At 44.0% G+C, this 12,734-nt stretch overlaps 1 long non-coding RNA gene across 1 annotated transcript; it reads right to left on the bottom strand.

Moving 5' to 3' along the window:
* Window positions 1–7,260: 7,260 nt before the first annotated feature.
* LOC143788293 (uncharacterized) lies at window positions 7,261–11,058 on the bottom strand. Its single transcript, XR_013218597.1, has 3 exons — window positions 10,827–11,058; window positions 8,251–8,319; window positions 7,261–7,897 (listed from the first exon to the last, which is right to left on the bottom strand). It is a non-coding gene; the product is annotated as an uncharacterized LOC143788293 (long non-coding RNA).
* Window positions 11,059–12,734: the final 1,676 nt, after the last annotated feature.

The following is a 12,734-nucleotide window of genomic DNA, read 5'->3' as shown; positions in this document are numbered from 1 at the left end:
CTGCTGGGCCTGCACTAATCACTGGCCTGTGATCGGTGCCATTGCAGCACCGATCCAGGCCGCTACACCGGGGGACAGCAGGGAGCAGGGCGTACGGTACAGAAGGGCACAGCGGCGGTATTACCGCCGCTGTGCCCTGTGATTGGCACGATCGTCGATCGCATTGATCGCGCCAATCAGCTCCTGCAGGCCCTGCTGGGCCTGCACTAGGCTCTGGCCTACGATCGGTGCTATTGCAGCACCGATCCAGGCCAGTACAGCAGGGCACAGCGGCGGTAATACCGCCGCTGTGCCTTGCGATTGGCGCGATCGATACGATCGGCGATCGCGCCAATCCGGGGGGGTTGTGCCGGTGCCTGGCGTTGCCAGGCACCGGCCCTAGGATCGAGTACATCGGTACTCGATCCTAGCCTGCGACCTCATTGTTTCAGCCGCTCCGATTGGCTGAAACAATGAGGAACGCTGTGATTGGCTGTTCAGAATTGAATAGCCAATCACAGCGATCCAGAGGCCTGGGGGGCGGAGCCAGGCCCGGGGATGTCGGCGCCATCTTCATCCAGGTAAGATGGCACCGGCAATTTAATGCGATCACCGCGACTTAAGTCGCGATGTCGCATTAAACAGTATGACGTACTATACCGTCGGTGGGAATTAAGGCCCACCCCACCTCGACGGTATAGTACGTCAGATGGGATTAAGGGGTTAAGGGCGAACTCAGCCAATGGCAAGAAGGTCACCCAATCATCCTGATCCGCAGAAACAAAGCATCTCAGATATGTTTCCAAAGTCTGATTGGTTCGTTCGGTTTGGCCATTTGTTTGAGGATGGAAGGTCGAAGAAAAAGACAAATCAATGCCCATCTTAGCACAAAAGGACCGCCAAAACCTTGAAACAAACTGGGAACCTCTGTCAGACACGATGTTCTCCGGAATGCCTTGCAAACGAACCACATGCTGGAAAAATAATGGAACCAAATCAGAGGAGGAAGGCAACTTAGGCAAGGGCACCAAATGGACCATTTTAGAGAAACGATCACAAACCACCCAAATGACCGATATCCTTTGAGAAACAGGGAGATCTGAAATAAAATCCATGGAAACATGCGTCCAGGGCCTTTTTGGGACCGGCAAGGGCAAAAGTAACCCACTGGCACGAGAACAGCAGGGCTTAGCCCAAGCACAAGTCCCACAAGACTGCACAAAAGAACGCACATCCCGCGACAAGGAAGGCCACCAAAAGGACCTAGCCACCAAATCTCTGGTACCAAAAATCCCAGGATGACCAGCCAACACCGAACAATGAACCTCAGAGATAACTCTACTAGTCCATTTATCAGGGACAAACAGTTTCTCCGCTGGACAACGGTCAGGTCTATCAGCCTGGAACTTCTGCAGCACACGCCGCAAATCAGGGGAGATGGCAGACAGAACTACCCCTTCTCTAAGAATACCAGCCGGCTCAGGAACTCCAGGAGAATCAGGCACAAAACTCCTTGAAAGGGCATCAGCCTTCACATTCTTAGAACCCGGAAGGTATGAAACCACAAAATCGAAACGGGAGAAAAACAGCGACCAACGAGCCTGTCTAGGATTCAACCGTTTGGCAGACTCGAGATAAGTCAGATTCTTGTGATCCGTCAAGACCACCACGCGATGCTTGGCTCCTTCCAGCCAATGTCGCCACTCCTCGAATGCCCACTTCATAGCCAACAACTCCCGATTGCCAACATCATAATTACGCTCCGCAGGCGAAAACTTTCTAGAAAAGAAAGCACATGGCTTCATTACAGAGCCATCAGAACTTCTCTGAGACAGAACAGCCCCTGCTCCAATCTCAGAAGCATAAACCTCGACCTGAAAAGGGAGCGAAACATCTGGCTGACACAACACAGGAGCCGAAGAGAAACAACGTTTTAACTCCTGAAAAGCTTCAACGGCCGCAGAGGACCAATTCACCACATCAGCACCCTTCTTGGTCAAATCAGTCAACGGTTTAACAACACTAGAAAAATTAGCGAGGAAGCGACGGTAAAAATTAGCAAAGCCCAGGAATTTCTGAAGGCTCTTCACAGATGTAGGCTGAGTCCAATCAAAAATGGCCTGAACTTTAACAGGGTCCATCTCGATAGTAGAAGGGGAAAAAATGAAGCCCAAAAAGGAAACCTTCTGAACTCCAAAGAGACATTTAGATCCCTTCACGAACAAGGCATTAGCACGAAGGACCTGGAACACCATTCTGACCTGCCTCACATGAGACTCCTAATCATCCGAAAAAAAAAAAATATCATCCAAATATACAATCATGAATCTATCCACATACTTTCAGAAGATGTCATGCATAAAGGACTGAAACACAGAGGGGGCATTAGAAAGCCCGAATGGCATTTTAAGTACTCAAAATGGCCCTCGAGCGTATTAAATGCTGTTTTCCATTCATCGCCCTGTTTAATACGCACCACATTATACGCCCCTCGAAGATCTATCTTGGTGAACCAACTAGCCCCCTTAATCCGAGCAAACAAATCAGACAGTAGAGGCAAAGGGTACTGAAATTTGACCGTGATCTTATTGGGAAGGCGGTAATCTATACAAGGTCTCAGAGAACCATCCTTCTTGGCCACAAAAAAGAACCCTGCTCCCAATGGTGACGACGACGGGCGAATATGCACTTTCTCCAAGGACTCCTTTATATAACTCCGCATAGCGGCGTTTTCTGGCACAGACAAATTGAAAAGTCGTCCCTTAGGGAATTTGCTACCAGGAATCAAATTAATAGCACAATCCCAATCCCTATGAGGAGGAAGGGCACTGGATTTGGGCTCATCAAATACATCCCGGTAATCCGACAAAAACTCAGGGACTTCAGAAGGAGTAGAGGAAGAAATTGACAACGATGGAACATCCCCATGTACCCCTTGACAACCCCAACTGGACACAGACATTGATTTCCAATCCAATACTGGATTATGGACCTGTAGCCATGGCAAACCCAACACGACCACATCATGCAGATTATGCAACACCAAAAAGCGAATATCCTCCTGATGTGCAGGAGCCATGCACATGGTCAACTGGGTCCAGTACTGAGGCTTATTCCTGGCCAAAGGCGTAGCATCAATTCCCCTCAAAGGAATAGGATACTGCAATGGCTCCAAGAAAAAACCACAGCGCCTGGCAAACTCCAAGTCCATCAAATTCAGGGCAGCGCCTGAATCCACAAATGCCATTACAGAGTAGGACGACAAAGAGCAAATCAGAGTAACGGACAAAAGAAATTTAGGCTGTACAGTACCAATGGTGACCGACCTAGCGAACCGCTTAGTGCGCTTAGGACAATCAGAGATAGCATGAGTGGAGTCACCACAGTAAAAACACAGCCCATTCTGACGTCTGTGTTCTTGCCGTTCAGCTCTGGTCAAAGTCCTATCACATTGCATAGGCTTAGGCCTCTGCTCAGAGGATACCGCCAAATGGTGCACAGTTTTGCGCTCACGTAAGCGCCGATCGATCTGTATGGCCAAGGACATTGATTCATTCAGACCAGCAGGCGTGGGGAACCCCACCATAACATCCTTAAGGGCTTCAGAAAGACCCTTTCTGAAAATTGCTGCCAGGGCACACTCATTCCATTGAGTAAGCACAGACCACTTTCTGAACTTCTGGCAATAAACCTCGGCTTCATCCTGCTCCTGACACAAAGCCAGCAAAATTTTCTCTGCCCGGTCCACAGAATTAGGTTCATCATAAAGTAATCCCAGCGCCAGAAAAAACGTATCTACATTACCCAATGCAGGATCTCCTGGCGCCAGGGAGAATGCCCAGTCTTGAGGGTCGCCACGCAACAAAGAAATAATGATTTTTACCTGCTGAATGGGGTCACCAGAAGAGCAGGGTTTCAGAGCAAGAAACAGTTTACAATTATTTTTGAAATTCAGAAACTTAGATCTATACCCAGAAAACAAATCCGGAATTGGTATTCTAGGCTCTAATATCGGATTCTGAACTACATAATTTTGAATGCTTTGTACACTTGCAGTGAGTTGATCCACAATAGAGAACAGACCCTGAATGTCCATATCTGCACCTGAGTTCTGAACCACCCAGAGGTTAAGGGGAAAAGAGAGACAAAACACACTGCAGAGGGAAAAAAAAATGGTCTCAGAACTTCTCTTTTCCCTCTATTGAGATGCATTAACACTTTGTGGGCCAGCTGTACTGTTATGGACCTGGTGGTTAGGTGCACCCGGAATGACCTGATAGTATACTCGGAATCGGGACTAGCTCTGGGGAAGTGGGAACTCTGCTGACCGCAAACCCTACTCCTATCACACACACTAGAAATAGCCGTGGAGCGTGCCTGACTCTGCCTAGACGCCTCTTCACAGCCTAAGATCTAACTACCCCTAAAGATAGGAAACAAAGCCTCAACTTGCCTCAGAGAAATTCCCCAAAGGTAAAGGCAGCCCCCCACAAGTATTTACTGTGAGTTAAGAGGAATATACAAACACAGGAATGAAATAGGTTTCTGTTGTGAACTCTGTTCTTGGGCTCCCTCTTGTGGTCACGTCTGGTACTGAGTGAGTGCTGTCTTTGGGCTCCCTCTGGTGGCTCTTTTTGTCATTCTGCGGGTCTGTGGCTGGGATCAGCTGTCTCATCATCTGCTAGTTGGTTCCCTATTTAGCTCACCTGGACTTTCAGTTGTTGCCTGCTGTCAATGTATTCAGTGCTATTCTGATTCCTCCTGACTTCATTCGTTATCAGTCTCTCCAAGAGAAGCTAAGTTTCTGTTTGTTCATATTTTGCTCATCTGCGTTCTATATGTTTCTTTGTTTATGATGAGTTCTGTCCAGCTTGCTAATATGTGATTCCTCGCTTGCTGGTAGCTCTAGGGGGCTGAGTTTCTCCCCTCACACCGTTAGTTGGTGTGGGGGTTCTTGAACTCTCAGCGTGGATATTTTTGTATAAGGGTTTTTTACTGACCGCACAGTTTCCTATCTATCTTCTGCTATCTAGTGATTAGCGGGCCTCATTTGCTAAATCTGTTTCATTTCTACGTTTGTATTTTCCCCTTAACTCACCGTTATTATTTGTGGTGGGCTTTCTATATCTTTGGGGTATTTTCTCTGAGGCAAGTGAGGTCTTGCTTTCTCTCTTTAGGGGTAGCTAGTTTCTCAGGCCGTGAAGAGACGTCTAGGATTTCAGGAAACGTTCCACGGCTACTTTTAGTGTGTATTGGATAGGATCAGGATTGCGGTCAGTCCAGTTACCACCTCCCTAGAGCTCGTTCTATGTTCAGTTACTTAGCTGGTCAGATCTGCGATCCTCAGCCACTAAGGATCATAACAGGTTTCAGCAAAGGAGGCCAGTCTAACTAAACAGATTGAGGATAGAACAGAGATCTTTGCGGTCAACACAAAAAACTACAAATAACCACACAGAGTGTGCAAAAAGACCCCGCACCGACTCACGGTGCGGTGGTGCCACTCTGCACCCCACAGAGCTTCCAACTAGCAAGGAAATATCATGGTTGCAAGCTGGACTAGAATTTTAGCAAGAAAACAATGAGCAAAAAATAAACAAGCAGGAACTTAGCTTCTGCTGGAATAGACAGGTCCTCAGAAAGGTCCCAGAGAGATCTGAACCAATGCTAAGACATCGACAGCTGGCATACACTAACGATCTGAGTGGAGTTAAATAGAGAAGCCAGTCTAGCAACAAATGAGGAGCAGGTGAGGAAAGCACCTCAATGGCTAGTAGCTCCACTCACAGCCACCAGAGGGAGTTCACAGACAGAACTCGCCGAAGTACCATTCATGACCACAGGAGGGAGTTCAAGAACGGAACTCACAACAGTGGACAGAAAATTAGAAAGAAGGAACACACTTAATGACTCACCAATTTGCAGTTTTTTGTTTTGAGTGTACAGCAACATAATTTTTAAATATGGTGATTTGTAGATTGTCTAATTAGTACATCGAACGAGATCAAGTAGTGGAACTATTTGAAAAAAATGCAGTCCAGGATTATACTACGTTGCCTCGAGTCACGCTAGGTTTAAAGTCTCATACTTCGTAACCTCCAGACTTAAGAAAACAAAAACTTACCTTGCATTGCCTGCTTGAAAATTATGCTGTACAGTAGTGTCACACCATCTATGTCCATCTGCAAACTGCTCGGTGACAAAACCAGTGTCCGCCGGAGCAACGAACACCACTTGGGTCATCAGCTGCTACTAGGCAATGGTCCAGAAAAGATGGATAAAAACTTATATTTATGATCCTCTGGTCAACAGGATGTATTACTGTAAAATAATGTAAAGTCCATGTTCCCGTATGGGCAGCCACATGCTGTGCACTGTCTTCCATTAAACAAACATGTCACATTGATGTAGTGACGCGGGCCGGAGCGTTAGTGATCTCATCTGAAACCAATGCTAAGAGAGGACGTTAGGAGAATTCCTGCTATGATATATGCTTGTTTTATGTTACTTGGGAAGATTAAATATACATAAAAGTGACATTTATTTCAACATGACACTGTATAATCTCTGCACACAGCACGCCATACAGACTGTAATGACACTGATCGATACAAATGAACTTTGCCATGTATAGCATAAGCTACGTGTATATTTTATGTGTGTATTTTTGGGGGGTCGGGAGAAATATTGAGCTCAAAATGTATAATAAAATAACAATATTAAAAATAACTGATATTGTAATGTAAGGGCTGGTTTATTGATCATTCTTGGCACTCAGGTTGTGTTATAGTTCAAATTGCACAATTGCAGCCAATTATGTTTTTCCATAAAACTCTCCAGCATATCAGAGAAAACATAGTACACATGGTAGAGACCTGTCAATCAACTGGCGCAGCGCAGGGAGAAGCCGGCCAGGGGCAGCAACGGACTAGTCTCATCATTGCCTACGGTCCCCAGCAGGATCTTTAAACTGTTTTCTCTGAAACATCAGAGCTAGTGATGAGTGAATGTGCTTGGATAAGTCTTATCCGAGCATGCCCGGTGATAAACGAGTGTCTTCGGCGTGCTCAAAAAATATGTCCGAGTCCCCACGGCTGCATGTCTCGCGTCTATTCGACAGCCACAACACATGCAGGGATTGCCTGCTTGTTATCTGCAGAGATTGCCTAACAAACAGGCAATCCCAGCATGTGTTGCCGCTGTCTAACAGTCACGAGACATGCAGCCGCGGGGACTCGAACATATTTTTCGAGCTTGATGAAGGCACTCGGTTAGCACCCAAGCATGCTCCGGTAGCACCTTACCCGACCATGTTTGCTCATCACTAGTAAGAACATTAGTGAGAAACAATTACCTGCCTGTAAGTGTGCAGTCGGTCTCCGGTTCATGCTGCTTGAGGTTTGGGCAGCACGAATGGACTGACAGGTTTCCTTTATTAAATTCTCCTCTTCATCTGTAATATATCTATCTGCTGTGTCACACTGGAAAAAATACAAATTATGCTATCGCTCCACTTTCTGGATGCTTCTAGCTTTCTTTGTGCAACTCAAACTAAACTTTTCGGAAACGACACAGAATTCCAGCTGCCCAGATTATCTCGCAGTGAATTTCCTCTGGCAGGCATTCTCTGCAACACCCATGTCTGTCTTTATTCTTTTCTCCCTTTTCCAACTTTTTCTTGGACTCTGCCACCGAACACTCTGTATCATGACTCATGGACGGCTCCCTTTCCTCAGCTCCAACTCCAAAGTTGCTCACTGACCGTACACAGGAACAGCATGCCAACCCAAACCCAGAGGAGTGCGCCAGTAAGTCATCTTCGCTCTCTTCCGGTCTATCCCTGGGACACTTCTCAAACTCTCAGGTTGAAGGCAAACACAGAGCAAACTGAATGGAATTATGTTGATGCAAACTTAGCCTACAGAAGAGATCACACAATGGTTCGTTTTTGGAATTTTGTCTTAGGCTGAATTCATGGTGATACAAGAGATCTGTTCCAGCTATCCATAATGTGCCAGACCACTTCTAATATTTATTATTACCTGTATACAGTCAATGAGTATACAGCCTAGAGAACTGGAGCAGCCAGTAATATTTGCAATTCCTGCAGCTGCCATCTTTGATTTTTCCTTCGGATTTACCTGTACTTCTTAGGACTAAGTATTCCTTAGGAAAAGTCACCAATGTGTCACTGATGGGAGTCCCAATTTCGTAGCCTCATCCCATTCGTTGAATGAAAAGGATGAATATGTGTGTTATGGTTCCACTGACCTGCAAGGATGAGAAAAACGTAGCTCCATTCATTATGACTGAGAGGGCTTCAAGGGCTTGAATGCTGACCTAAAGAATAGACCATCAATGTTAAATCATGAAGAAGTCCTTGAACTTAGTGTAGAAGCAACTAATATAGTAAAAAAAGGTAGCTCTAACACTGTCCATGCACAAGCCATAGCCAAGCTGGCCATGCACAGGATAAAAGTTAGCCGACGATTGTTCCAAAAGTCTACACGAATGATAGTATGCAATGGTTATAACATTGGATAACATTATGGCCCAAATTATCAAGCAGTGTTTGCAGCATTTCTGGTCTGAAACTGTTTTTAACGTTGCAAAATGTAACAGGTTTTGTGCAACCTGTAGACAACCTGGCCAGCTCTGACAACTTTTTGAAAAATCTGGGCATCTGAAAAATTCATCAAAATTTACGCAATGAAAGTGGCATAAAATACTACAAAAATGTACGCCAGACCTGTGTACATATTTAGTGATGGTGCATGACAGCTGAGAATAATGCATTACATTCAATATCCAAGGGGTATTGTTTCTCCTTGCGGAGAGTGACATGTCAAGCCTGATATGCCAAGATGAAGAGACTTTTAAGCCTTGCAGTGCTCCCCTGGGAAATAGGCTCAATATTGACTTTTAGGATTGCTACTTCCCATAGGTGGCACTCGAGTTCTAGTCCTATGACTCTCTGAAGAGACGATTTGCATATTTAATTTTCCAGAGGAGCATTGCAAGGCTTAAAAGTCTCCTCATTTTAGCTTGTCAGGCTTGAGATGTCCCGCTTCGCAAGGAGAAACGTAACCCCTTGGAACCCGGGCAGATGCCTCTCACCCAGCCAAACAAGGTCTCACACTTTGCACTGATGAAGGGCAGTACCCAGAAACAGTGTCTGCAGATTGAGATTTTGGTTTTTATCTTAAGTCATGTGACAAGGTTCGTTAGAGGGTCCATATTGACTTTTAGGATTGCCTCTTCTAATAGGTGGCACTAGAGTTCTAGTCCTCTCCCTCTCTGCAGAGACAAGTTAGGTTCAATAAGAATTACACGGCGATTAATGAATTTGGAGCATCTTACTCCAGCAGACTGTTCATCAAGCCTGGCATACAAAGCATCAGTCATGATGGATCAATGCCTGTACATGTATAGCATGATCGCCCGATCGTCTTTCGCTTTGTACAAGCCCACTTTGTTGGTGTACACATTTTATTTTAAAGTGTAACATATCTAAAAAAAAATGTAGTCTGTCATCGTTATGGTTGAACTGTTCATAATTTTCTAAGTATCGCACTCTGGATTTATACATGGCAGCTGAACTAATACTAATACAGTTTTTAGAAATGTTTCACCTATTGCTTAATTACAGCGATAAGGTCATTAGCACAATGGGTCAATTACTGTACTCATATCTGACAGCTCATTCTTGGTCATTGATTTTAATGTCAGGTGTTTGCCATTTATCATCCTAATATATTGCTATAAGAACTGCAATTCTTATCCATTTCCAACTAGGTGATGTAAGCAATTAGTCTACTACCACTTTGGCCTAATTCAGACTTCAGGGTTTTTTTGGCACATGTGTACATACAGACCATTTTTCATCAATGCACTTGATCCAATTTTCATCCATTTTTCGTCCATATGCTTTTTTTTCCCATCAGTGTGGCATACGTTGTTCTTATGTGCAAAATAAAAAATCAAAACTTTTCCTAGTCATTAGATGGCAAAAATGGAAAGGACTTGAATGACACAGGGATAATATCTATGCTAACAAATTAAGGCTGCACTCTGAAACGCTGGAATTTGTGAACGTTGAATATGTGAAATTTGAACCACATTACTGATGTAGAAAACATGTTAAAAAAAATGTACTTAGTAGTGATGAGCGAGCGTGCTCGTTACTTGGGTTTTCCAAGCATGCTCGGGTGTTCTCCAAGTATCTTGGGCGTGCTGGTAGATTATGTTTGTGTCCCCGCAGCTGCATGATTTGTGGCTGCTAGACAGGCTGAATACATGTGGGATTCCCTAACAAACAGACAATCCCTGCATGTGTTCAGGTTGTCTAACAGCTGCAAATCATGCAGCTGGGGGGACACAAACATAATCTACGAGCACACCCAAAATACTCGGAGAACACCAGAGCATGCTCGGAAACCTCGGGTAACAGGCACACTCGCTCATCACCAGTACTTAGCCCACAAATTGGCCAATTCATGTGAGCCCCACAGCCAGCGACAAGGCGTACCCCTTTATTGGGACCCTAAACCAACCATGGTGCCTTTCCCGGACTAAAAACCTACAATTATATGGGTAGGTAGGCTCAAGCTCTATTTAAAAACACCTTAGGCTGATGCATGGAGCGCGCTAAGTACTTGTATTTTTTAACCTATTTTCTATAGCAGTAATGCAGTTCCCGTTTCATAGATTCAATGTTTACATATTATGGCGGTTCAGAGTGCAGCTTTAATTTGTTATATCGAATGGCTCTCTTAGCTTGCACCAGTTCACACTTGTGTTTTTCTGTTTGGAAATGTCGGCAGCTTTTTGATATTTGTAGCACATACCTTCTGACTGAGCACTGACCCTCGTGGTCCAGCTGCAGTGCTGTGGCCAGTGATTGGCTGCAGTGGTCATGTAGGTAGTTGGGAACTGAATCTCTGCAGCACAGTAAAAAAAGATTATCAAGGAGCGTTTGCATCTTACATTATTTTAGCCCCTCTTCTCTCTTTGTACATTTTTCTCTTATCTACAGTAAGAAAACCCCCACAATTCTGAACGTAACCATGCACATCACAGCCTACGGTATAAGAACAGCATACAACACCTCTACAAGTGTCTGCCAAATCCATTACGTTATATAGCTCCCTATCCCTGGGCGTCCATTAGTTTTGATCTCAATCCCGTTCGGCCCTTATTCACATTTACGTCATTTGACACATGGTAAGGTTTTAATACTAAAGCGTAGGACTGTCCCAAATAGGGTCGCCTTGACGCTGTGGGATGGCATTTAAGTTTTTTTTTGATAAAAATAATGTTAATCAGTTGCTTTATGGTATTTTCATGCACTATTGCTATATATTTATTTACCCTGCATATTTGCTCATTTTGTTTTTTTATTTTAGGTTTTAACTTTACAAGTGTCTGCAAAATCCAATAAGAAGGCCTGTCACATGCTTAAAGAAATTGAGTTAGATATCTTATAAAAATAATTGAGCTCCAGTGAGCGCAGTATCTGAAATCTCTGCTTGCGGTGTAACTGGTTGTTTCTTCAGTCTTCTCTGGGGTCGTGCACTTTCACCCCTTGCTCCCATATGGTGTCAATAACAGCTCAGCAGGTGATCTAGCAGTCTTACACACCACTAATCTGTGATAGTGTCTAGACAGGATAGGATAAGGTGCATCTCCCCGGAAAAGACTCTTAGGAAACGTCCAGTTGGACTACAATCAGAGATTTCACATACTGCACTCCAAAAGCAAGAAATGTGAATATCTGTGCAAAGGAGTGACGCAGCGCAAAATGGAAAAAAGCATCAGAATCAGGAGACCTCAGGGATTTTTACAAAGCATTAAGCTCAATTTCTGAGCAAGTGAGAAGTAATCTTAAGCAGGTATTTCAAAATTCAACAACCGCTTCAAAACAATTATACAATTAGCTTTAGCTATGTTCCATATGGGTTGTACAACATGTGTTTTTTCTCATGCTCAGTAACCGGTAATTCTTATCATTTAACTTAAATTACAATTAATTTTAGGTATTTATACTGAATAGTGTTCTTTTAGCTACTCGGTAATTTAAAGCAAGACATGCTTATTACTGGTAATGACCTGTGTCCATACCAGTTTCAGAAAACTTATCTGTACTGTGTATGTACTTCTGAAGCAGATATCCGAAATTAGTAGCTAGTCTGAGATCTGAAACCTACTTGTATACTAATCGGCTTTGCAAAAGTTAATAATCCTTGTATAAATGTACGGTAACTAATAAAATCCAGAGATTATGACTTTAAGGTCTCCATATTGAATAACTTTTGCAAGAACTCCACATGCTAGGCACTGCCAAAAAGCCTAAGTTTGGGTGGTTGCCTTGCAATAATTGCCATCACCACCAGAGGTAACGGATTTTGATCTCTTTTATGGAGGTTTGGATTAAATACTCACAATGATATCAAAAAGTTGTGATGTTTGTTTTGTATTTGCCTTGATCAGACCCACAACTTGTTTTCCCCAGACGAGAAACTAGTAGGAGAAAAAATCTGGCATATTTATTAAAGGAATCTGCCGCCAGGTTTTTACCATTTTACTATTTAATTTGAGAGAAGCACGATGTACAGTCAGAGACCCTTATTCCAGCTTACCTACTTGGCAGCTTGTTGTAGTTTCAATAAAATCAGAGTTTTATCATCAGATAAACAAGTAGAGGACCAGTTGTTTTGCCTTTTTTGTCCTCCTATTCTGTGTAACAATGCCCCCCA

The sequence above is a fragment of the Ranitomeya variabilis genome, chromosome 8 (assembly GCF_051348905.1).
Source record: "Ranitomeya variabilis isolate aRanVar5 chromosome 8, aRanVar5.hap1, whole genome shotgun sequence".
In the NCBI taxonomy this organism is placed as follows: Eukaryota; Metazoa; Chordata; class Amphibia; order Anura; family Dendrobatidae; genus Ranitomeya; species Ranitomeya variabilis.
This window is presented reverse-complemented; position numbering and strand designations above follow the sequence as displayed.